General features: G+C 37.4%; 1 protein-coding gene across 1 annotated transcript in view; it reads left to right on the top strand.

Annotated features, from left to right (window-relative positions):
* Positions 1-25,905, top strand: part of ELAPOR2 (endosome-lysosome associated apoptosis and autophagy regulator family member 2) — a 160,887-nt gene that overhangs the window by 4,433 nt on the left and 130,549 nt on the right. The gene's annotated exons all lie outside the window — the stretch shown is intronic.

Below are 25,905 nucleotides of genomic sequence, written 5' to 3'. Positions count from 1 at the left end.
AACCTCCTTGAGGAAGAATGTGAGGAAGAGGAGATTAGGAGCTAGCTTGGGGAGAGGTTTACTTTCAGAGTTGTTCAATAGGTTGTTGGGTCTCAGGTCCTGTTGCCCAGGAGCATGGTCTGGGTTGGTGTGGAGATATGGGAATCACTTGAATGAAAAGCTTGGTTGAAACTGTTGGATTGGATGAGATCATTCAGGAAGTGAGAACAAAGAAGATGAAAGATAGGACTTGAGTTTTACCAACATTGGGGAGGGGCCAGAAATGGAGGAGTCCACAAAGACAGGTAAGTAATGGCTAGTATCAGGGAAATGGGACAGTAAAGAGTTATGAGGAAAGAGAAAATTCTCTGAAGAAGAAAGGGGTCGTTGTGGTTTCTACTGCCCAGAGAAATTCAAGTAAGATGAGGACTGAAAAGGGAAAATTGAACCTGACAGGTCACTGGTGCTCAGTGCCAGAGTGGTTCCTGTGGAGTGTTGGAGATGGGTTGAGTATTAACTGGGCGGTGAGGCAGTGGTGACAGAATAGAATTTTATTATATGGCCTTTCTAGATTTGGTAAGAAATTGTGTCTTCCAAGTCCACGTAAATCAGAGAATTTGTAAATGGTCTTACTGTCTGTTTTAGACTTTGATAGGAACAGTTGAGAGATGTCTTTTCTGTAGGAAGTTTCTGAAGGCCATGGGCTGTGGGTGAGAGTGTCAGAACTTCTAAAGCCACGCTGTTGCTGAAGGAGTTAGGTCTCCACCTCTGTTTTCAAGGACTTGACATAGTTAATCTTGCCTGCTGTGCTGTGGATGTGAATTTTCCATTTCAAGCTCTTTTTTTTAATTTTTAAAAATGTTTTTATTGATTTCAGAGAGAGGGAGGGAGAGAGAGATAGAAACATCCATGATGAGAGAGAAGCATCAGTTGGCTGCCTTCTGTGTGCCCCCTACTGGGGATGGAGCCTGCAACCCGGGCATGTGCCCTGACCGGAATTGGACCATGACCTCCAGGTTCATGGGTCCACGCTCAACCACTGAGCACCACTTGCCAGGCATCCATTTCAAGTTCTTATGCTCAGAACCATTTCTCATGTTTTAGGCAAATGTGAGCAAGTATTCACACCATCAATATTTACAATGTAAAACCAAGAGTTGACAGATCTGTGAAGTGTCATATTTTAGCACAAGGGACAGAAATAGCAGAGCACAGTATAGAGTGGCACATTTTCCTATCATAGTGAATTCTTCAGAAAGGTCTTGGATCTTACAATAATTCTCTATCATCAGAAAACAGTCAAATTTTGGTTGCCTTTTGCTTCCATCTGAACAAACCATGGATAATTCTTGTCCCTTTTTGCCTTTCTTAATCTAAGTTACATGTAATATTTCAATATTAAACCCATATTTATTGTGTACTTATGTACCAGGTGGTAGCAGTAAAATGATGAACAAAACATATAGTAATCTCACTGGGGCAGAATCAAAACACCACCACATATCATGTAATTACATTTGCCATAAGTGCTATGATGCAAAATGACTATGCAGTGGGAGTGTATAGCTTTTCTGTTACAAGAGTGGGAGTGGGGATCCTGAGGAAAAGATGTTTAAGCTAAGACCCGAAGGATGGGTAGGAGTTTGTTGGATGAAGGTCAGGGGCGGTGGTGATAGATCATCTTAGACAGAGGAAGCCTCCTGACCTAGATCAGTTGCTGTACCCCTCCTTTCACCCTTACTGAAGTACTAAAGACCAATGATTTTTTCTCTTCTCTGGATTCCAGTCACAGCCCATTGTTTACTCTTACTGCCTGACAAATGCACACTCAGGACCACCCTTGTAGAGATGGGAGAATTGTACCCTGTCCAAGAAAAGCAAACTGCGAAGGCACATGAGAGTTAGAACCCATCCAGTGCTTAGTGTGCCCAGCCAGACACCCTGGCACAGGTCTGCATCCATCCATTCAGAGGGGGCTCCATGATCTAAGTCACACAGAGGTGCCATATGCTTTGCCAGAGGCTCTGAACATGCACATCCAAGGCACATGACCTGCTCGCTGAGGGCAGGAATTTCATCATCTTATTCAGCAGAAGTGATTAAATATCTTTTTGTTTAAGGCACATTAGGGGTTTTAAAAATGAGTAAGATATAGGTCCTTTTCTCTGGGAGCACTAATTACTACCTTGAAGATACCGTAGAGAAGAGTGTATGGCTTCCACTTTTTCAATTATAAAAAGGAATTGATCTTTATAATGCATTTAATCCTAATTGACATTTTTTCTCACTTGTACCAGATTTAAGACTCCGAAATGAAAACCCAGTGATCACACTGTTTTGAAATTTATTCTCAACTCAGTTTACAGCTCTGGAGTTCAAGATACCATTTATTACTTATTCAAAGCTTCACTTTTATTGGCTCTTTACTCTAGGTCAGTGGTTCTCAAAGTGTGATCCTAGGACCAACAGTGTCAACATTACCTAGGAACTTGTTAGAGATGCTAGTTCTTGGGCCATGCACATACCCTATTAAGTCAGAAACCTGGGGTTGAGGCCCCTCGATCTATGTTATAACCAGCTCTCCAGAGATTATGATGCACCCTGAAGTTGGAGAACCTCTGCCTTAGGGATAAAGTGAGGGATGCTGTCTAGTTGTCAAAATCCAGGAATCTGTTTCATTGCTAAAATGCCTCCAACTGTAACCCTCGCTTACTTCCTGCTTCTGCAGGGCATCCTAGAAACTCCTAAAATATTCACACCAAATGGAGTATGAGCTCTGCTCATTACCATGAAGTGTATCAGCAAGCATTTCTCAGTTATCTTCTGCACACCAGGTATGAGGAAAGATGCTGGAGATAGGACAGGATGCAGAGAATATTGTCATCCCTCTCTAGGAGTGTAGAGCCTAATAGAAGAGGCAAGCGTGGAAATTAAGTACCTCTCTCTGAGATAGACATTGGAATAGAAAAGCATGCTAATATTAAGAGGTAATGGTAAAATGGTAAAAATGGTACTCCTGATAGCATAAGCCTTCTTGGTAAATGTTTTCTGATGTTTGTTACTTATGAGGAAGGAGTGTTTACATTTTGCTCCAGCTGCTGAGCGTTTTCTTGTTACAGTAGAAGCAGCATTGAAGGTAATCAAAGAACTTGTTCAGATCTGAGCCCTGCCACTGGTTTTGTGTGACCTTGAGCAGATCAAGCTCTTTGAGTCTTTGTCTGCAAATGGAGATAGTAACTCTTGCCTTACCCACATTAGAGTTGCTATGAGGATCAAGCTAATGCATTTGAAAAGGATTTTATAAATTTCAATGCAATGCCAATTATTAGTTATTATTCTTGTATAAGTTAAGGACAGTGTTTCTGAGGGTATGGATTGCAGTGTGAAAGGACTGGGGTGTGGGTAGGAACATCTGTCTTTATAAAAGTATTTTATAGGAGTATTGTTTTCTAATTATGGAAGTCATGCATTATGAACATTTTAGAAAATAAAAATATATAAAAAAGTCAGTTCTCATACTTCCACTTAATGAAATCCAGTATTCATATTTTAGCACATTTCCTACCTATATATATATAATTTCCTTTTTAAAGACCAAAAGTGAGCTCGTATTGTATGTAGAAGTTGTAACAATTCCTCTCTTATTGTAATCATTTCCCAATGACATTAACACTTCTTTATAAATATTTTTGTAATATTTATAAAATATTTTAGTAAGTCATGTATTGCATCATTTGAATGTGTGCCAGTGTTTGGTTATGAGCCATTTACTTCACCATTTCAGTGAAAATGCTCTTTTCTGGGTTAAATGCAGCTGTCATTCCTCATCTTAGAAACAGTGGATCCAGTTGATTGCCCTGTCGCCACAGAAACACTTGGCTTCTAACACACCGCGCTCTCACGGTTTTCTCTTAGACACTGTGACCCTTCTTGGTCTTTGCAGGTTCTTCCCCATCACCTAGACTTCTCTACCTGGGGGCATTCCAGGCCGTACTCGTTGGCTCTCTTATCTTTTCTGTCATTCTCACACTCAGTCATGTCATCCAATCTCTTGGCTTTAAATACCATCTATCTGTGGACAGCTCTAAACTTTACATCTCCTGGCCAACACTGAAAATTGTAATTTATAAACTGTTACTGACTTGATGGTGGGAAATGCTATCTCATTGCTGTAATTTACATTTCTTTAATCATTGCAGAGGGCCAGTATTTTTCATGTCACTCAGCTTTTGTATTTCACCTTTTTTGGAATTTTCTGTTTATGTGTTTTCACTTATTGTTTTCTTCATGTGTATGAGCTCTTCACATAGGACGGGAAACATATATACATTAAAAATATATTTCCCTGGATTTTGTTCCTGTCTACGTGTTTTGAGATAATATAATACCCAGAGAATAGTTAATTATTTAGGCCATAATAATGTATATGGAATTACTTCCCTTAACATATCAAGATAGGAAAACACTTTAAGTTTTAAAAATTGATGCTTGGGCCATAGTAGTTTATTAAATGCCTACAATATATGAAATCTTTCATGTATTTGGTTGAGAAAAGCACTGAAGCAAATGCAAAGTGAGCAAGGGTTTTTGGGCTTGGATTGACAGGCCTTGTTCTAAGAATGTGTTTTTGAAATTTCAAGACGGCCCTACTTAATTCTCTCTTCTTCCGTGGCCATTCATATGTTTATCTGTTCACCTAGTATTTAATGAGTTCACATCATGTATTTCCCTCCTAGGAAAATGAATAATACATAAATCTATGATTATATTACAGATGAGTTACGTGCTATGGAGTTATGTGCAGGGTTCTGTAGAAGCACAGAGAAGGGGCAACTAAATCAGACTAATGAGCCCTGGTCTGAAAGAAAGTGCTATTTGAGCTGAGTTTTGAAAGATTTCTAGAAGTGCTTTACAGGATGCACAGAGGCCAGCATACATCAGTTGAAGAAAATAGGTTGTATAACTGCACAGAGAAATTAAATATATGTCAGTTTTAAGGGCTCAAGTGAAGGCACATTGGTGGGAGTAGCAAGAGATGATAGATTATGAAGAAGGCAGAGACTGAGGGTCTCGTGAAGAAAGCTATGGGGAGCCACTGACATCAGATTAGAAAGATTTTTCTGTTTGTGAGCAGAGGAAGATATTGGAGGCAGAAAGATCAGTTGGGAGGCTGTTTCCTTTGCCTTGGGGAGAAAAATAAAGAGCTAAGCAAATGACTGAATGGTGGGGGAGGTTAGGAGATGGATCTGACAGCTCAGTGATAAATCTGTCTCCCATGAATTCTAGGTTTTTGCCCTTAACTACTGGGTAGATACTCTGCCTTTCATTGAGATTGAAAATTCAGGAGGAGAAGGAGATGGCTGGAAGAAAGAGGATGAGTTCATTATTGGCATCCTGAGTTTATAGTGCCCAAGGGACATCCAAACAGTATTCTCCTGGAGACAGTTGGATGTATGGGAGTGTAACCAAGAGACAACTTGGGAGCCTTGAGCACATAAGAGATAATTGAAGCCATCGGTGTTGATGAAGTCACTTAGGCTCTGAGCACATAGCGAGAGTAGTGTGTTGACGAGAGGCGCTCAGGGAGACACCAGCATTTAAGAAGCAAGCAGAGCAAGAGGCGATTGAGAATGAAAGTGAAAAGGCACAGCCAGGAGGGTAATAGCACAGACACTGGCTGAGCGTTGAAGGGGTGGGTTACCAGTCAGTCTGGAGTATGATACAGACATGTGATTCATGATGTTCGGTAAGGCATTTGAAATGGCCTGTCTTTCTGGGCAAGATGCAGAAATATATGCTGAATGATGGTATAACTAGGCAGATTCTTGGCTATTTGAACAAATACACCCTCATGTTATTAATTTAAGGAATTGATGCTAAGCTGAAGGAAGGTCTCCATGGTAATACTTTTGGTCTTAGTAGCTAATCTTTGTCCTGTTACTGTTTTAATCAATGTTTTGGTTTTGAGAAGACTTAACCAAATTTTCTAAAGTCAGAAAGCTGGGCAAGATGCCTAATGAGCTGGAAAGCAGAATTGAGATGCAAATGGTGTTCAAAGGCTAGACTAATGAGCAAACATAATTGTTTTAAATGTAAACTGTGCTTTTTGGTTTTGAAATTTAGATGTTTAAGCACAGGATGAGGAAATCTTGCTTAAATGTAGTTTTGAAGCCACAGATGTCATGTGGCTGCTAAAAGCAATGATGGATTCAGCTGGTGTGGCTCAGTGGTTGAGTGTTGACCCATGAACCAAGAGGTCACTGGTTGGATTCCTGGTCAGGGCGTATGCCTGGGGTGTGGGCTTGATCCCCACAAGGGGGCAAGCAGAAGGCAGCCGATCGATGTTTCTCTCTCATCAATTTTTTTGTGTCTCTATCCCTCTCCCTTCCTCTCTCTCTAAAATCAATAAAAACATATTTAAAAAAAAAGCAATGTGGCTCAGTGAATAGAGCATCACCTGTGCACTGAAGGGTGGCAGGTTCGATTTCCGGTCAAGGGCATGTACCTAGATTGCAAGTTCAATCCCCAGCGTGGTCAGGGCCTGTGCAGGAGGCCGCCAATTGATGTGCCTCTCTTACATCGATGTTTCTCTCTCTCTTCTTTCTCCCTTTCTCTCTCTCTCTCTCTCTCTCTCTCTCCCTCCCTCTCCTCACTCTTTTCTACTCTCTCTAAAAACCAGTGGAAAAAATATCCTCAGGTGAGGATAACAAAAAATATAAAAAAATAAAAGCAATGATGAGGTGAGATCATGCCTTAGGCTCTATTAATATGAGCAGAGTGCTTGGCTCATAGAAGGTAGACATTTAACTTAGGTCATTAATTCAACTTAGGTGCAATATTTGAAGAGGGACATTGAAATAGGGAGATGTTGGCTTGTAGTGTGAATTAGGAAGATGACTTATTTGAAAAGTATGTCCACCCTGGCTGAGCATAGACCTAGGATCCAGGAGACCGTAGTTCGATTCCTGGTCAAGGCACACGACCAGGTTGCAGGCTCAATCCCCAGCTGGAAGTGTCCAGTGATGACTTTCTCATCATTGATGTTTCTGTCTCGCTCTCTTGCTCTCCCTTCCTCCCTCTAGAATCAATAAAGATATATTTAAAAAAGAAGAAAAAAAAGAAAAGTATGTCCATATAATTGAAGACTGGTCAAAGGAATTGATGCTGTTTAGCTTAGAGAAGACTTAAGGGGGCCATGATAGTGAGCTTTAAGTACATTAAGTGCAGTCATATATAAGAGACATTGGTATAATGCTCATTTAGAGAATAAGATTAGGATTGTGGGTAATAGAAGAATGTAGAATTTATTTCATCCAAGAAGATGTTTTATATCTGTAGAGCCGTGTACTACTTCTTTGAACTCTGAAAGTCGCAGGGTTTCTGTTTTGGACAAACTGCTGGCCTGGGCCACATCTATGGGCACCATGAGTTCTGGCTTACTGCACTGTGCCTATATTACTAGGGTGGATTTAAGGGGCTGCTCAGTGAATGTATATGTACAGTACTACTGTAACAGGTGAGAAGATAAATCTTTATCTTTGTTGCTTTAGTCTTAGGACATATTCTTTTTTTTTTTTTTAATGTATCTTTTTATTGATTTCAGAGAGAGGAAGGGAGAGGCAGAGAGAGAGCTAGAAGCATCAATGATGAGAGAGTCATTGATTGGCTGACTCCTGCATGCCCACCGACTGGGGATCGATCCTGCAACCCGGGCATGTGCCCCAGCCGGGAATCTAACAGTGATCTCCTGGATCCTAGGTCCATGCTCAATTGCTGAGCCATGCCTGGCCAGGCTTAGAACATGTTCTTAATCTATTATCATTGGCACTGTTTTTTAAGATTTCTATTATGTAAACATAAAACAATTCCCTTTGGTGTTTAATCTAACATCCTAAAATGAGAGCGGAGAGAATTGGCTATTTGAAATGTAAGTTTAATACAGACTTCTATTTAATAATTCTTGGGGATATCAGTAATGAGTACTAGGAAATAACTTGAACCAAAATAACAGCAGATGCTTAAACAGAACTGATTTTGGTATTCTAGGGAAGTGCTTCCCTAGCTAAAGAGCAGATGAATATTAACATTATTTGCTTCAATTTTTTATGGCTTCATATTTTTATATTTGACCTTTTTAAAATTAAAAGCAATAGATGTGCATTCTAGAAAAATGAAGCAGTAAAAACAACCATAATCCCACCAAATAAGCACAGCATTTTTAACATCTTTTCATTTGTAATAGGAACAGTAAATAAAAGAACAATAGCCAGGTATAAATTTAAAGCATTTCATGTATTAACTCATTCATCCTCCAGACTCTACTGAGCTTGGTCCTAATATTTCCAGCATGGTTAGATAACTTGTGAGCCTGGCTGCTGTCCACATACTTAACCATCAGGCTATACTGCCTCTATTACATACATCAAATAATTTTGCATATATTTCATTATGAATATATATGTATGTTTACAAAATGGGAATATTTATGTACAGTTTGGCAATCTACATTTTTGGCATTTAATAATATGCTGTGAACTTATTCCCACATTTTGATTAATCTAGAATTTTATTTAGTGCCTGATGTAAGGTAAGCTTCCAACTGTATTTTCTGAATAGCCAGTTTTCAAAAAGAGTATTTTGAACAATCCATAATTCATCCTTTCTCCACTGATTTGTTTTCTATACACTCTACTATATGGGTATATATTACATATTATCTGTAATCTGTTGTTTTATATATAATGTATAGTATATTATATATTCACACAAGCATTGATTTGACTTCTTTTTGGGCTACTTTCTAAACTATTGATTTTTTGTACCAAAATCGCACACAGATTTAAAATATGATTTTACATAATGCTACTTTTAAAAAATATATTTGTATTGAATTTTAGAGAGAGAGAGGAAGGGGGAGAGAGATAGAAACATTGATGTGAGAACAAAATATCGATTGGCTGCCTCCTGCATGTCTCCTACCAGGGACCAAGCCTGCAACTGGGCATGTGCCCTGAGCAGGAACTGAACAGGCAACCTTTCTTTCCGTGTATGGGACAGTGCACAACCAACTGAGCCACACTGGCTGGGGCTTACTTTTCTTTCATTCGAAGATTTCTCAGCTGTTCTTACTCCACTTAGTCTTCTAGTTCAACCTCAGAATTCAACCTTTTGGGTTCTGTTAAATATCTGTTTATTTGGAAAAAATATCATCTTTAGCATATCATCTTTGCATTTGAAGATGCAGTCTGTTTTAGTGTTTGAAGCATTCTGTATTTCTCACTTGTACAGTCTTTGTATTCCTAAGTATTTTTCATTACAATTTTCTGTAACAGTTTTCCCTTACCCTTTTACCTTTTAATTGATTTTTCCCTGATATGTTGAAAGCCATTGGTTTTGGAAATTAATTGTATACTAGTCTCTTCCAGAATGGTCTTACTAATCCTTCGATTTTTCTTGATAATAAGTACCATTTATTGCATAAAACACTTTACTTATATTAATTGCTGACCAGCTATTTCAAGCCAGAACTTGCCCGTGTGGCCAGCTACTTTGGTCAGCAAGGTGTTTAAAATTACTTAAATTAATGTAAGTGCAGACACAAGTTATCTCATGACTGGTCAGCAATGTTCAGACACGGAAACACATATACATTTGTGACCAGTCATCAAGGTGTTAATTATTAATAGTAATCCTTATAGCAATCCATACCTCTGCTTTTAGAGATGAGGAAACTGAAGCTCTAAGGCAATTAATAACTTGCAAAAGATGACAAAGCTAGTGAGCCATAGGCTGGGATATATTTGTCTCCAGAGACCTCACTCTCCACCAAACCCTACTGCCTCCCACTCTGCCTGCACAGAACTGGTCTATACATACAGCTCCCTGCAACTGCTGCTACAACTGTATTAAATCTTACAAAGTACACCCAGCAGTTCCTTATCAGTTTTTCTCCTTCTGTCAATCATTTTAAAATTATTCCTTTTTTTCAAGGTAGTAATCCCTTTCTCGTGTTTCAGAAACCTATCACCTCCTCCAACATCGATGTTCGTGTTCCAGATGTTTTACAAGGAGACCTCTCTGTACTGCTCTGTTTTATCCACACACAAGTACGTGGGTGGCCATGAACTTCGGTCCCTTTCTCTCGAGGATGCAGTGTCTGTGCCGAGTCCCTGGTCCAGTTTCTGTTGTCTGGCAAACTTTCTTCCCATGCTGTGCCGATCAACTGAGGGGACCTCATTCTCTTTACTAGATCTTGATTAGGAGGATTTCTTTAGAATAAGAATTTGCTGTAGAATTTTAAAGAAGCAGAGCTGTCTGTGGTTCTTCCATGGTAAGCAGCACATGACAGACACTGAACCGAGGGCATGTTCTGCCTTGTCTTGACCTCTACAAATCTGCAGACTAAGGGTGGAAATGCAGAGGTAAGCAGGTGTGAGGGGTGTGTTAGTCCGATACAGTGGTTCTGCATCTTAAACCAGAAGCCTGTAAAACTTTTCAAATAAAAGGCCACACCCTGTTGTTGATAAAACAGTTTGATATACCAAAGACAATTCAGAATAAAAATCAGTGACCATAGTTCTGTCATTTTACCACAATTATTTTAGTGTTTTTGTTTTCTTCCTTATTACTCTTTCTTTACAGACTTCTATCAAATTATATGGGCCAGGCATTGTTCTAAGAGTTTTAGATCTGTTAACCCACTTGAAAACAAATCCGTTGTTATTAGGCCACTTGCTCATATATAAATGATATTGCTTTGAAATGTTACTCAGATATTTTATGGAAAGTTTAAACAACTGCCTCAGTTTTTTTAAACTTTATTGACGATTAATTGAAGTACACAAACTACATATATTTGAAGTATGCAGTTTGGTCAGTTTTAGCATATTGTATACACTCATGAAACAATTGCCCTACTCAAGGTAGTCCTTTCCAATACCGGCAAAGGTTTCTTTCTTCTCATTGTAATCCAATCCTTCCTCTACCCTGTCCTCAGGCAGTCATTGATCTGTTTTCTGTCACTACAGATTCCTTTTCGTTTTCTAGAATTTTATATAAATGGAATTATGACATGCACTCATTTTTTAATTTTTTTTTTTTTGGCCTGGCTTTTTCACTTAGCATAAAGATTTTGGGATTGATTTACGTTGGGGTGTAATAAGTAGTTTGTTCCTTTTTATTGCTGAGTAGCATTCCATTGTATGGCTACACCACCTATGCTTATCTATTTTTAACATAATATAGTTTAATCATAGTACTTGATAGTCTTAAACTCCAATATGATAATGTAATCTAGGATATCAAGAACTCATTAGTGAGTGCTCCAAATAGGTGATTTATGAAGGTCAGCAGCAGCAGCCTAAAATGTAAATGTAAAAAGGACTCACGAGTTCTGAGATATTCTGGGACTTAATTTAGTTTTCTGATTCACTCAGTATTTAGTGCTATTTCAGATAAGTCTTGATTTTTGAAGAGCTCATCATTCGGTAAGTTAGATATGCTTGTTGTGGGAACAACTTCCACTCACCTGCCGTCCTGTAGATCCTTTCCTCATCAGTTAATGAGCACATGTCTCAGAGCACAGGGGAGAGGGGATCTCCTGCCACTCAGTCACAGGCTAACGTGAAGACTTTTTTTAGTTCATGGTGATAACGGTTGTGTACTCTGGATAATGAGAGCCGTCTTTGTGTTCATTTGGAAGGACAATTAAATATGTTCATCATTCGTTGAAATTATATTTCTATAAATTCAGCAAGGTAGCTAGGTTTAGTTGTATTTTTTCTTTTTTATGGGAGGTGATAGGAGTTTGGTTGACTAACATGTCTGCATTTAGAATGAGGTAAGAACTCTTGTAGACTAATAGTGGTTCTGCAAATTTGGGGGACCTTTATGTTTTTTTTTCTTTCTTCTCCAGAAAGACAAAAGGTAGTGACAGGAACTATGATTGTGAGACTGGCTGACATGTCCCATTGAGGTTTATTTCTTCTGCAGCAGTAGGTGATGACTTTGACAGGCCGGGGAGAATGAATGTGACGCGCTTGATTTCATTGCACTGAGTCCTGCATTCTCTGTGATACACACGGAAAAAGGCAGTCCTTGACCTGACCTTTTCAGTTAGGACTTTTTTTCTGACTTTCTCTCCAAAACCAGGCTTTTTACCTTTGTTTCTTTATTTTCTACTCTCTTTTCAACTCACTGTCATCTGGCTTTAATCCCAATCATCTTTCCAAATCTCTTATGATTGGTCATCGCCTCCTAATTACTACGCTTCCTTCAATCCTTTTCTTACTCCATTTTTTTCTGCAGCATTTAACCCTGTTTCCAGGCTGCTCTTCTGTGACTCTGAAGTCAGAAGACACTGAAATCTGGTATCACTCAATCTTATACACTTATTTCTTTAGCTAGCTACTTTCCTGTTACTTCTTTGTAAATGTTGGTTATCCTAAATTTTTTGCTATTGGTCTTCTCTTTGCATTGTTCACGTTGTCTTTGACTCTTAGCTATATTTTTTCTATATTCTTATATTTATGCAAATAGAAATAATACATGTTTATTATAAATAATTTGAATAATTTGAGCAAGTTAAAAAGGTGAAAATCACCTGCAAGCCCATTGGAGAGCCATTGTTAACATTTTCCATCTGATTGCTTGTCTTATTTACAACCTTTGTTTAAATGACTCTTAAATCTAACCTCCAATGCCTGATTCTCCATCATGTTCCAAAAACACATTTACAACTTCTTAAAAGACATCTCTAGTAGAATGACGTGGACTACTTCAAATTAAATGCATCCCCAAACCAAATTCATTATCTTCCTCTCCATTGGAAGAAGCTTTTCTTCATGCTTCCATTTCTGAGGAACTATTAGTGCTTGACTTGATATCATTAGTCCCTTCCTTCTTGTTTCTAAGCTCTACATGGATCCAGTCAGTCTTAAAATAAATCATTTTAACAAGATATACAGGGTCCTTTATCATGTGGTCTCAGGTGACATTTTTAGCTTTCTCTTTATGCCCTTTTACTCCCTTCCATTTCACCCCTATTTGTTTATTCGGCAATCTAACCACAATTTAAAATTTTCAGAGATTATCATACACTTCCATCCTTATATGCTTTGCTAATGGCCACATCGGAAAAGCCATTTTCTCTCTCTCTCCCTGGTATACAGCTAATCTCTAATTATAATTCAAGACCCAGATTCAATGTCCTTATTTGTGGCAGAGATACTCCCTGCCCAGGCAGAGTGAGTATGGGGCAAAAGCTTCCTACATTTGCTTTGATTTGTCCTGACTAGAGAAGAAGCCCAAGGAAAGGGCTCATTATGATTGTTTTTAAATATATGAAAGGCTGTCTTTAGAGAATGGACTTCAGGTATATTTCAGACAGCCGCCCTGGGACCAATGAGTGGACGGTAGAGTGAGGAAGATCTTGCCTCAGGTTAATGAAGAACTGTAACCTTTAAAGATGTGTAGCAATGGACAAGACTTGCTTTATAAACAGGCTAGTTCATCAATAGAAGTACACAGGTAAAGATGAAATGACCATTTCTCATGATTTATTCATTTGAGCAACATTATTAACCACTTTGCCAACCACTGTGCCAGAGGTATAAAGATGAAAAAGAAAATCTTTCTCTTTAAGGAGTTTATTATAGTCGAACGCAGTGGTTATCACCCTGGCTCCACATTAGAATCATAAGCCAATAATTTATTTCCAATTTAGGAATCTCTGAGGACAGAGTCCAAAAAACAGATTCCAGTGTGTAGCCAGAGTTAGAATCACTTGTCTAATGTCATTTTTCAAGTGTCATTTATTTCATACCTACTCTATGCCAGGTCATGTGATGTTTATTTACTCTTTCAACAATTATTTATTCAGCCCATCTTTTGTGTTTGTCCCTGGTCTAGGTACTAGGACTACATCAGTGAACAAAAATAGAGAGTTACTGCTCTTATGCAATTTATAAAATGGTAGACTATGGACGTTCTATAGATACATGATAGGTGATGATAAATCTAAGAAGAAAAATAAGACACGTAAGGGGACAGAGGAGGTGTCTATCTGGAAGGTCAGGAAAGGGATTTTGATGCTATGGCATTTGAGCAGTGCTTGCATGAAGGGAGGGATCAAGCCATGTTGCCATCTGGGGACAGGGCTTCCAGGCACATGGAATAGCAAGTGCAAAGGCCTGGAGATGAGCATACACTTGGCATGTTCAGAGAAGAGTGACCCACTGTGTCTGGAGTGAAATGAATGAGGGGGGATATGACAGGAGGTGCAATCATAGAGATCACAGGTGGATGGGGTGAGGCAGATCACATGGTACCTTTTAGGTCAGTTAAAGACTTTGACTTTTATTGAGTGAGATGAGAGCCCTAGAATTTTGAGCACAGAAGTAACATGATATGATTCATATGTAAAAGCATCAATCTGGCTTCTACGTGGAAAATAGATGCTGGAGACGTGGTTATTGAATTAGGAGTGGTGAGAAACAATTGGATTCTGTGTACACAGGGGTGGGCCAAAGTAGGTTTACAGTTGTTTGTATGGAAAATATATAATACAAGAATAAATAATACAAGAATAGTACTGTAAACCTACTTTGGCCAATACCTGTAATTTGTATATAAATTATATTTTTATATATTTTGAAAGAGACAGTAGGCTTTACTAAGATCTAGGGAGTGATTTTAAACATTTTTTTTATTTTTATATCTTTATTGATTTCAGAGAGGAAGTGAGAGGGAGAGAGAGATAGAAACATCAATGATGAGAGAGTCATTGATTGGCTGTAACACGCAACTCGGGCATGTGCCCTGACCGGGAATTGAACCCTGATCTCCTGGATCCTAGGCCGATGCTCAACTGCTGAGCCACACCCAACTGGGCTAGGGAGTGATTTTAGAGAAAGAAGAGGTCAAGGACCAGGAGCCTGGGCACATCAGGAGAGTTAGGAGAGCCATGGTGAAAGGTGCCCCAGAGTTAAAATGAAGACAGTGTTGAAGGAGAAGAGAGGGAAGGACTGACTCTGTTGTTCACTTAGCTCTAGTGAGAGGAATGTTGAGTATTGACGGTTGGGTTTTGTGGTGTGGAGATAGATCATCAATGATCTTGAAAAGGGCACTTTGTATGGAGTGGGGGAGGCAAACACTGGATTGGAGTGGGTTCAGGAGAGAACGGGGAGAGAGGAGGCAGGCACAGTGAGAACAGACAATTATGAGGAGCTTTGCTAGTCAGGGGCAAGAGAAAAGAGGCAAATGCTGAACAAACTGCTTTAAGTTTCCTTCCAAGTACAGATTTTGTTCTATGATTAGTGACTCTGGTTTTATTTTTTTATTTATGATACCTTGTTTAAGAATTTCTTAAGATGGGGCATACTTCGAATGTTCTATCTTGTTTAATTTTAGACATTTCTTTATCAAGAGTAGTCATTTTATGCATATCACATGACTGTTCCTTCTTTCTAGTTTAGAGCTATCTTTTTGTAACAGTTTTTTAGGGCTGCTATAACAAAGTACCACAACCTGGGTGGCCTAAAGAACAAGTATTTATTATCTTACAGTTTGGAGGCTGAAAGTCCAAAATCAAGGAATCAGCAGCATTGGTTCCTTTCAGAGAAGGATCTGTTTCATGCCTCTCAGTTTGGCTTGCACATGGCCATCTTCTCCCTGTGTCTCTTCACATCTGTCTTCCCTCTCTGCCTTTCTCCGTGTCCAGATTTCAGACAGTCATTGGGACTCTAGTCATTGGATTTCAGCCCATATAATGACCTCATTTTAACTTGATTACTTCTGTCGAGATTCTGTCTCCAAATTAGGTCACATTCTGAGGAACTGTGGGTTCAGACTTCAGTGTGTGAATTTGAGGGGAGGGCGTAACACCTTTACTTTCCCATTACTTAAGTTTTATTCTAGTAACACTTAACATTTTTTTGCTCGGCCATATTTAGGCACAGTTATTGGTTACTTAGTCTAAGTCATTTTGGTGACTTTAGGTGTCACTTTAGAGGATTTGGGCCAGGAGGTGCACTTTCTGATGTCAAATGAACATTTGCTGAATTGGACCTTCAGTTTACTGCCTTTTTGAAAAGAAATATAAAATGAGTTAGAGATGTGGTTTCTTAATACTTTATATGAACACGAGGTCAGACTTTTCTTAGACTTCTCATTTACGCTCATTTAAAAATAGAACAAGTAAGCTAGTAGGTGTAAACTCTGTCTACCTTGGGAAGAAGCAGAGATAAATCAAAGTGCCTTCTCTAGGAAAACTTCTACTTAAATAAACGCATCACATCCCTGGTCTTATCAACATGGCAGCACAGCCTAGTTCCAAATATAGACCAACATTAGAACCCCCAGTATACCACCCTATTGCACAGAGAAATTAAGTTGTTTATTATATGAAGTTTTTTTGTTGCTCTAAGAAAAGCATTATAGAAATGGGCTTGAATTTGTGTATCTAGGTGTATGACCCAATGAAATGTTTTCAGCAAATTTCTGGCTGTTCTGTTCTCTCTAAACAGTTGCTTCTGCTCCAGCATTGGGTTTTAGTTGGAATATAGGCCATTAAGACGTATCCTCATCAAACAGCTTGTGACTGTAATGGATTCTATTTAAAAATTGTTAAAATACTGATCGTTACTAATGATTGTAGTTGTCAGCAAATGGACCCGTTAGCTCTAAGTTTCTAAGTTCTTAGCACAACAAGGGAGAAATGTAAACTGGATTGTGGAAAGGCATATATTTTTGTGTGGCTTATTACCCTTCTACCATCAAGGCTTTATTTTTTTAATTGATTTTTAGAGAGAGAGAAAGGGAGAGGGAGAGAGATAGAAACATTGATGTGAGAGCAACATTGATTGGCTGCCTCCTGCACACCCCTTACCAGGGATTAAGCCCCCAACCCTGGTATGTGTCCTGACAGAAATCAAACTGGCAACCTTCCAGTGCACGGGACAAAGCCCAACTAAGCCACACTGGCCAGGGCAGAATACAGTGCTTTAAAATGAAGAAAATGTGTGGTGAAAATTAGTGTTAAGTAGAATACATCTTTGACTATTTTCAAATTACTTTTTGGCTTGGAAACCTTACCTTTGGCAATGCCCTAAAAATAGCCACTGAATGACTCTCTTAGTAATAGCCTTGATTTTTTAACTTTGTATACTTGGTTTAAATAATTTTAAAAAAATGTCATATTGTTTAACTTCAAACATTAAAATGAAACTCTGGATAATAAAGCTAATTCTTTTCTAGTGTGAAATAGCAGCAAACATATCCTTAGTGAGTCTTCTACAGATTAAGCCTGGCAGTAGTTCAGATACTAATCATATTAAAGCAGACAATTTGTTACAATGGATTCGTGTCTTGGCTCCACAGTTTACCTCGTCTATGACCACAGCTCAATCAAATCCAAATTAGATATTCTTCTGCTTTCATGGAATCACAACCCTTCTATCTTCTCCCTTTGCTTTTACATGTTCAGTGGCTCTGGAGAGACATCTTTTCTTAGAGCTTTCTCAGTGACTGCACTGATGAAATACAAAGAGCATATGGAAGCAGATATGTGCGTAGGTCTTGATTTCATGTTTTGGTAGACTGGTTTATTTAAGTAAATACACCAGGAGGACATGTTTGTTTAAGGTTTTACTTGGTACCAGCTGCTGCTTTTTCTCTTTCCTAGGCCGGCTGGCCTGCCAGAAATGTACACCTTTATTTCTACAGTATTTGATAAAAATTTCCAGTTGACCATTTTATTTAGCGAATTAATTAGCTCTTTTAAAAATGTGCTATATGTCCAACATGTGTGTTTTAAGAATGTTGAGGATTTTTGAAGAATTGTGCTCAAATTTGATTTTGTTTAAAATGAGATGTTTTTAATTTATTAAAATTGATTAATGATAGAGGCTTAATGTTTTAAAAATATTATTTACAAAATCAGCTTTAATTTATAACAACTTAAAAAGCATGTAGTCTAGTTTTAATTATTCAGAAGAAAAGCTTTATTTTTATCTTAGTTTGGATGGGAGAGTAAATTGATAGAGAGGTAATGTTCAGTTGAATATGTATGTACCAGAGTGGGGTGGGATGGACATTCACTAGAGTCAAGAGACCCAATTATGGAACTTTTCCTGTGATTAATTGCCTGTGTGATCTTGGGTAACTTTCTCTTGGATTCGATCTTCTTATTTGGAAAAGAAGATAATCTATAAAGCCTTTTCCAAGATCAACATTTTCTGACTTTCTTCTAGTTTTATATTTTTTAGGGAAATAAGTTATGTTTTTTGCTTCCTGTTGGATACTTTTGACTGAATATGGAATTTTTCATGTCTAGTATGGTCATATTGGACAGAGACATCTAGAAAACAAACACTGTGTACAAATAGTCAACAAGAAGGCTTGGTGAATCTGGCCTGTGCTACTTTCATTACACAAACACACACACACACACACACACACACACACACACTCTCTCTCTCTCTCTCTCTCTCTCTCTCTCTCTCTCTCTCTCTCTCTCTCTCTCTCTCTCTCTCTCTCACTCTTGCATTTTTTACCAGGAGGTTTCTGGTTCTATAATTTCATTTAGTTACCTAAGTCAATTGAGTGTAGACATTTAGCACGATATCCTTAAGACAAGGTTTTGGGGCCTTAGAAAGTCTCAGCCTTCTATAATTCTGCCTTCGCTTATAGAATGATCTAGAACAGGGGTGGGGAACATCTGTCCTGAGGGCCATATATGGCCCTTGAAATCATTTGGTCTGGCCCCGCCGAGGCAACCACAGGCAGGACTTGAAATCCAATAAATCTAAGAGCTTTTTTCATAGCTAATTTTTAAGTTGATAATTTTGTATGGTCCGCGAATGATGTTAAAATGGCCCTTGGCAGAGAAAAGGTTCCTCACCCCTGATCTAGAATAAGGGACTCAAAGTTAGTGGTAAATTACATCCATGACAGCCTAAAATTTCTTTTTTCTGTAGGAAAAGACTCATATGTTAGTGATGTGCTGAGGTCTGGGTAAACTTTGATTTTCATTTTAATTCTCCTTAGTTAGTTTATTCACTAATCTGTGGCCTTACTTCAACTGCTGAGACTTTGTTTTCTTGTTTAGAAATGATGTTTTATAAGAATTATTCCTGTATGGAAATATGTTATCCTCTTAGGTGGAAAGGCGCAACATTGTAAAGATGTCTCTTCTCCCCAAATTAATCCATATGTTTAAAAGAATCCCCCTCAAGTCCAAATATAGGCCCCTCCCTTTGGGAGTGTGTATCTGTTGGAGAGGTAGAGCAGGAAATAAAATGATCCCCAGGTTCGTAAGATAGTGTATGTTCTGAGACCAGCTGGGGAGATTTGAAAGAAGGTGTGATAAGAGGAGGTACTCCCATAATCTACAAATGGGAGTGGAAGGTATTAAATTCTTTCTAGAAACAGTTGGGTAACATTTGTTTGTCAAGATCTTTGCAACATATTCTCAACCAAGTATTTTGCATCTACTTCTATAGTTGCCCTAAGTAAAGTGATTAACTGAACAATGATGTAAATATAAGGTGGTTGATCTCAGTGTTATTCAAAAGCAAACCAGCTTTCAGTAGGTAACTGGTTAAATTGTTTCCTCTATTAAATGGAATACCATGGGCCCAATAGATGTGGTAACATAGCAGCCTATTTATTTACCTGGAAGAATGTACAACCTGTTAAGCAGACTATAAGGCATATTATGCTGTAACTATATAGATGTATGTATTTATTTGGAAAAGTGTACAACAGATTTATAATGGATAACCCCTGGGTGGCAGGATTATGGATAGTCTCCCCCTTACTTCACATGCATACTTCTATTCCAATTTTCTACAAAGCCTATGGATTTGAGAGGAAGTAGGACATATACGTTGAAGTACTTGAGAGCATAGGATTCTGCAGCCAGTCTGGTTGAGTTTAAATCTCAATTCTATCACTTACTGCTTGTGTAGTCTTGAGCAAGTCTTTTTATTTCTCTGTGCCTCTCTCATCTGCAAAACAGAGATAATAAATAACAATAATACCTATCTCATAGAGTTGTTGCGAGGATTCAAGATTCTTAAATATCTGAACTCTTTAGAACAATTCATAGGAAGTTAGCTATTTTACTTTTGTAACAAAGATAGTGAGCAAGTGAGAGACAGATGAACAGACACCCTGGCATACTGTACTGAGAATTCACTGGTGGAGGAAATAGGCTCTTGGAGTATCGAACGATTGAAACAATTTGGTAAACGTTAAAGAGGAACACGATGGTTAGATGTTTAGTTTTCTTTACTATTTTTTAATTTTAAGAAATAAATGTTGAGGTGAAATTCATATAACATAAAGTTAACCTTTTTGAAGTGCATTTCGGTGCATTTGGTATATTCACAGTGTTGTGTAACCACTGCCTCTGCCTAGTTCCAAAGTAACCATAACTCAGGCTCTCCCCTTTTTGTCCCTCCCTGCGGCCCTGGCAACCACCAAGCTGCATTCTGTGTCTACGGATTTATTCTGGTATTTCATATGTGGCCTTGTAGGACTGGCTTCTTTGACCGAGCAGGGTGTTTTGGAGGTCTGTCCATAGTGTAGCATGTGTCAGTACTTCATTTCCCTTTATGGCTGACTGTTCTGTTGTATGGATAGATCACAGTTCGTTTATCTATTCACCCACCGATGGACGCTTGGGTTGTAACCACATTTTAAGCTATTGTGAATAGTGCTGCTATGAACAGATGTTTATTTTTATTAAATAATAGCTGCTTCTTTTAACAGTGTCTTATTTGTTATAGAAAATTTCGAAAATACAGAAATGCAGGTAGTCCCAATTTACATTTTGGTATAGGTCCTTTCAGTATTTTTAAAATTGTGTGTGTGTGTAAAAACACAGCTGTGAACAAAAAACATACTTTCTTAAGAGAGAAAAATTGGGGATTATATACGTTCTGTTTTATGGCAGTATTTACCATCTAACATTTTAAAATATTTTCTGATATCTGTAAGTATTCTGGTACATCATGATTTTTAATAAACAGAATTTATTGTACAGTCTCTATTGATAACAGTTTAGCTTTTGACCCTATTTTAAGTAATGCTATGATGAATATCCTTTTATATAAAATACCACTTCATTGTTTTCTAAGGGCAAAATACTAGGAAAGGGACTGTTTTGTCAGAATATATACTTTTAAGGCTTTTGATTCACACTGCCAGATTCCCTCCAGAAATATTAGACTGATTGCACTCCTACCAGCGATATGTAAGGGTCTGTTTCCTTTTTTTACTTGCTCATAAAAATTTAAAAATTCATAATCATTGTCATTTTAACAAAAATATATCTATCTAGTTTGTATTTTTAATTTTTATTCATATAAAATGTTTTACCATATGTTTGCTTTTTCCCCTTTGTGAATGCCTGCTGAGTTCATCTTTTTAGTGAGTTCATCTTTTTCTTAATAACTAGAATTAAATACATATATGTGCATATATATGTATAGATAGATAGATAATTAAAATATAAGCCTTGATAGTCTGTTGTAAAGCTCTTTCCTAGTTTGCTATTTGTCTTCTCATTTTGTCTATGGTATTTTGGTCACAGGGGACTTATAAATCTTTATCTAGTGAAATTTATCATGCTTTGCTTTTTTTGGCTCCTGCCTTTGCTCATGTGTTTCTAAATCATCCATAGATGATTGTTATATGTGTTTGATAAGGAACAAAAATCCTATATTGTCTTGTATGAACATGGCTTAAAGGGCACATATTGTTCACAAATGCTGCTTGCCTCAGTATTTATTTTGCTATATGAGAACTTTCTCCAATGACAGAAAAAGCTGTAATAAACTGAAGGCCTCTTCAACCAAAAGCCTAGCTCTTCTGTGTTGTTCTTTGGAGACAGAGTAGATCCTAGAAAACAAGAGCACAGCTTGCTTTCTTCAGGGACCCGTTTCCATGGCCTGTGCTTGAGGCAGAGCACGTTCACTTAACCTTCTCTCCGCAGCTTCTCTGTGTCTGGAGCCTTGTCACTGGCACTGACTCCCGAGGCCCTCAGATCCTCATTCATCAAAGAGACTGAATTGTGTTCATCATACTCCGTTTACCTGCACAGGAAATTGAACTGGTTCATTTTGGAGGAAAATTGTTTTTACCCTTTGAAAATCATTTAACTAGAACACCGTATCTCTTAGACGATCCAATTTATTTGTCTTTATTATACATGGGCAAGATATTCTTATATCTTAGGGAAACAAATTACATCATTGCTGACCTAGGTAATCATCTAGCATTGTTTCTTGCATTAAATGTCAGAGTTGGAAATGACTTTTCTGGTGATAAGAAATGGAACATCTGTTTACTTCAGGTTGAGGATGTTAATGGCAAGTCATTTAGTCTTTATTTGCTTGTTTTTTGTATTTTACTTCTGAATGATGTTTCTCTTTTTTTTCTTTGTACAAATATAATACATGTTTATTATAAAGGAAATCAGGAAATATAAGTAAGCCAGCATGCCAAGATGATTACTGTTAATACTTTACTGTATATACCCATTCAGATCCCTTTAATGTATATATATATATACATATATATATATCTATTTACACATTTTATAAAAATGAAATTCTTATACTAACCATATAATGAGCATCTGGCCATGTCAGGGTTAGATATATACAATTTGAAATAAGTGTACAGAATTCCACTGTGTGGATGTATTAAAATATATTTCGGTGATAGCTCATTGTTGATCATTTAGAATGTTATTATTTCTTGTTATTATATAATAAACATTGTAGCTATATCTTTTCTGTATTTAAATATTTATCTTTAGATCTTTTCTTAAGACAAATTCCCCAAAATGGAATGTTTCCAATTTCTGAAACTTATACTTCTTTTTTTTTTTTTTTTTTTAGAAATGAGATTGTCATAGACTGGATATCTTTTCAAATTTAATGCATGAAATCAAATACAGATTTCTCTCTGGTGTAGAGGCATTGTTTATCTTTTTATTCCTCTTTCTGCGGCCATTCATGCTCCACTCTAATTTATTTTCCCGGCTGTGAAAAACAAATATGAGAGTGTTGGCAGGGTAGGAATTCTAGAAAATTAGGTTCTTATCTTTATTATTTTGGGAAGTTGGTTTACTTTGAGGGAAAGTTTTTGAGGATGTTTCCATTCTTCTGACCATACTTGGTCTTTCTCTTTTGACAGTTAGGAAAATTTTTTCTATTGGTGTTACTGTTTGAGATGATTACTCACTTTGTTCTCAACTTCTACCTTCTCCTTTTCCATGGATGTTAAGAGTCTACCTTATACAGTTGCTGGACATAGAGAAGATAAGGTTCATTGTCTCAGTGTAGTCACATGATCTGGTGTCACAAGTTCTTCAATAGGGTTAATTCTTATATAGTTGACAAAAGCAATTGGAACCTTAACTGTATGTTATCTGGGCATTGCCCTGTTTTTTACCATTTCTAGCTAACTTGTGTCCCCTTCCTTGCATATCTTAAAACTTCCTAACCTACAATTTTATAGTTTTATCAGTGGTGAATAATCTCATTCTGAAAACAAAAACATAGTTTGAGGTTAAAATATCCTTATACACATAAGTCCTAAAAATACAGAACAGTTTCGTTGTCTTTAAAGCCTTTGAGAAATGACAGCCTCTCTACCTCTTGAGGTTAAGAAAGAACTTTCTACCTGTTTGCTTTTGTGGGTTTAAATTTGTTTGTCTCACGTTTCAGTTTCACAATGAATCATTAAGCACGGAAAAGGGCACAGCACTAAATTTAGGAAAGACTTGAGAGTGTGAAGGTAATCGCACCGTCAGAGAGAGATTTGTTGCCTGGAGAGGAAATTGCTGTTGTTATTTCCAGAGCTTATTAAGAAACTGACCAATGCAGGCCTGCACACTGACAAATAACCCACTTTAAGAAAACCTCTTGTGTAAAGAGCTCAGTCTGAAATATGAAATATAGAGATATTCATTATCATTAGAATTTTTTTTTTCAATTTTAAGGACTTGAAATGGGAGGACTTTTAGTACAGAGCTTTTATAGTTTCTGTTAGTGAGGAAATAAATTGTTTGCTTATTGAAAAGACGTTAGGCAGATAGCAGGAAAGAGCTGGGATTAAAAGCCGAGAACCTATTTGTGTCCAGTGACCTCTAAATATAGTGTTGCAGTTTGAATCCAATTTATCAATTTTATTTGTGGTTCTAGATTTTGGTAGAGAATATTGATAAAGATTGTTTTGATGAAAGATTAAAGTTTAAAAGGCATTTTTGAATGTTGCAAAAATATTTATAAAAGTATAAAAACAGACTTTACAATATACTAATGCTTATTTTCTTATAACAGAAACCTGTCATTCTATTAACATACATGAATATACTTATTAGTATGTTATTAATTTATAGTCATAGCAGTTATTTTCTGCAAGACACCACTTCTTTTTTCTTTCTAACAGCTTTATTGAGGTACAATTGATATACAAAAACCTGCATATATTTGATGTATATAATTTGAGGAGTTTGGACATATGCATATATTCTTTGAACCATCACCACAATCAGGGTATATCCATCACCTCCAAAAGTTTCCTTGCATAGTGGTTACTTTCTGTAGTGAATCAAAGAAAGCTCAGTTCATATGCAGTTTGTTTTAGTGTTTTCTCATGTTAATATAATTTTGCTTTATTGGAACTAAGAGATGTCATTGCAGTGGGTAAGAAAAAAGTTTGCTAATTTCTTACATTAAATGGTTGATTTGTATAAATCATACACTCTTATGTGCTTCACTTCATCTAGCAAAAATGTTTTTTCAGTTATTTTTTTAACCTTTACATTATTTGCAAATCACAATATTGTGATTACTTATGAATAGAGTAGATACAGTGTGACTTGGGTGTGCTTGAAATTCTGGTAATAAACCTTTGTTCAGCTGTTACCTTTAGCTTTTTATTATAGCTACATTTTTAAGAAATACTCACCCAAGGTTATGCTTTTATTGATTTAGAGAGAGAGAGAGAAAAGAGAGAAACATCGATGTGAGAGAGAAACATTGATTGGTTGCCTTCCATACATGTCCTCACAGGGGATTGAACCCACAACCTAGGTAGGTATTTGCCCGGACAGGGGATCAAACCTACAACATTTTGGTGTATGAGATGATGTCCCAGCCAACTGGGACACCTGGCCAGGGCTTATAGCTACATCTTAACCAAATCCAGAATTATTAGTTAATTATCTGGAAATATTATTTATTTAAGCATCAAAGCTTTTATCATCTACAGTTAATTCTCATCAATCAGGGTAGTTTTCATCTGTAAAGTTGCTGCAGAGACTGAATTCATAAATATTGAACCTTTTCTTCTAGGGGAAATTCAAGAGCCTCTGATCACATTTTCCTCAACCTATCAGAACATTACCTTGTTTTATGTGTGTTTTTATTTAAAGACATCTTGTTTAATATATGCTGTTAACTTACTAATATTGATGTCATGGCCAATAGCACAATAACTCACACCTGAAGGAAGCCTATCTAACATCTGTGTTTTCTCCACTGGGCACATCACAGCCTTCTAGGAACTAAACAGCACCTCAGCAATATACTGGGGTATCTATGAGTCTGTCTCTATTTTGCTTGGTAGTTCAGTTTGTTTATCAAATTCCACATGTGAGTGAAATCATATGGTACTTGTCTTTCTCTGACTGGCTTATTTCACTAAGCGCAGTGCTCTCCAGGCCCAACCATGCTGTCACAAAGGGCAAAATTGTCTTTCTCTTTAGGGCAGAGTATTAGTCCATCTACTGATGGACACTTCGGCTGCTTCCAAATCTTGGCTAGTTTTAAAATTTTTTGTGGTCGATTTCTAGAGGATTTTCTAGTCATTAAATTTCTTGGTTTTTAATCTAGTGTCTTACTTCCTGAT

This window comes from Miniopterus natalensis, chromosome 10 (assembly GCF_054644295.1).
Source record: "Miniopterus natalensis isolate mMinNat1 chromosome 10, mMinNat1.hap1, whole genome shotgun sequence".
Taxonomy (NCBI): Eukaryota; Metazoa; Chordata; class Mammalia; order Chiroptera; family Miniopteridae; genus Miniopterus; species Miniopterus natalensis.
This window is presented reverse-complemented; position numbering and strand designations above follow the sequence as displayed.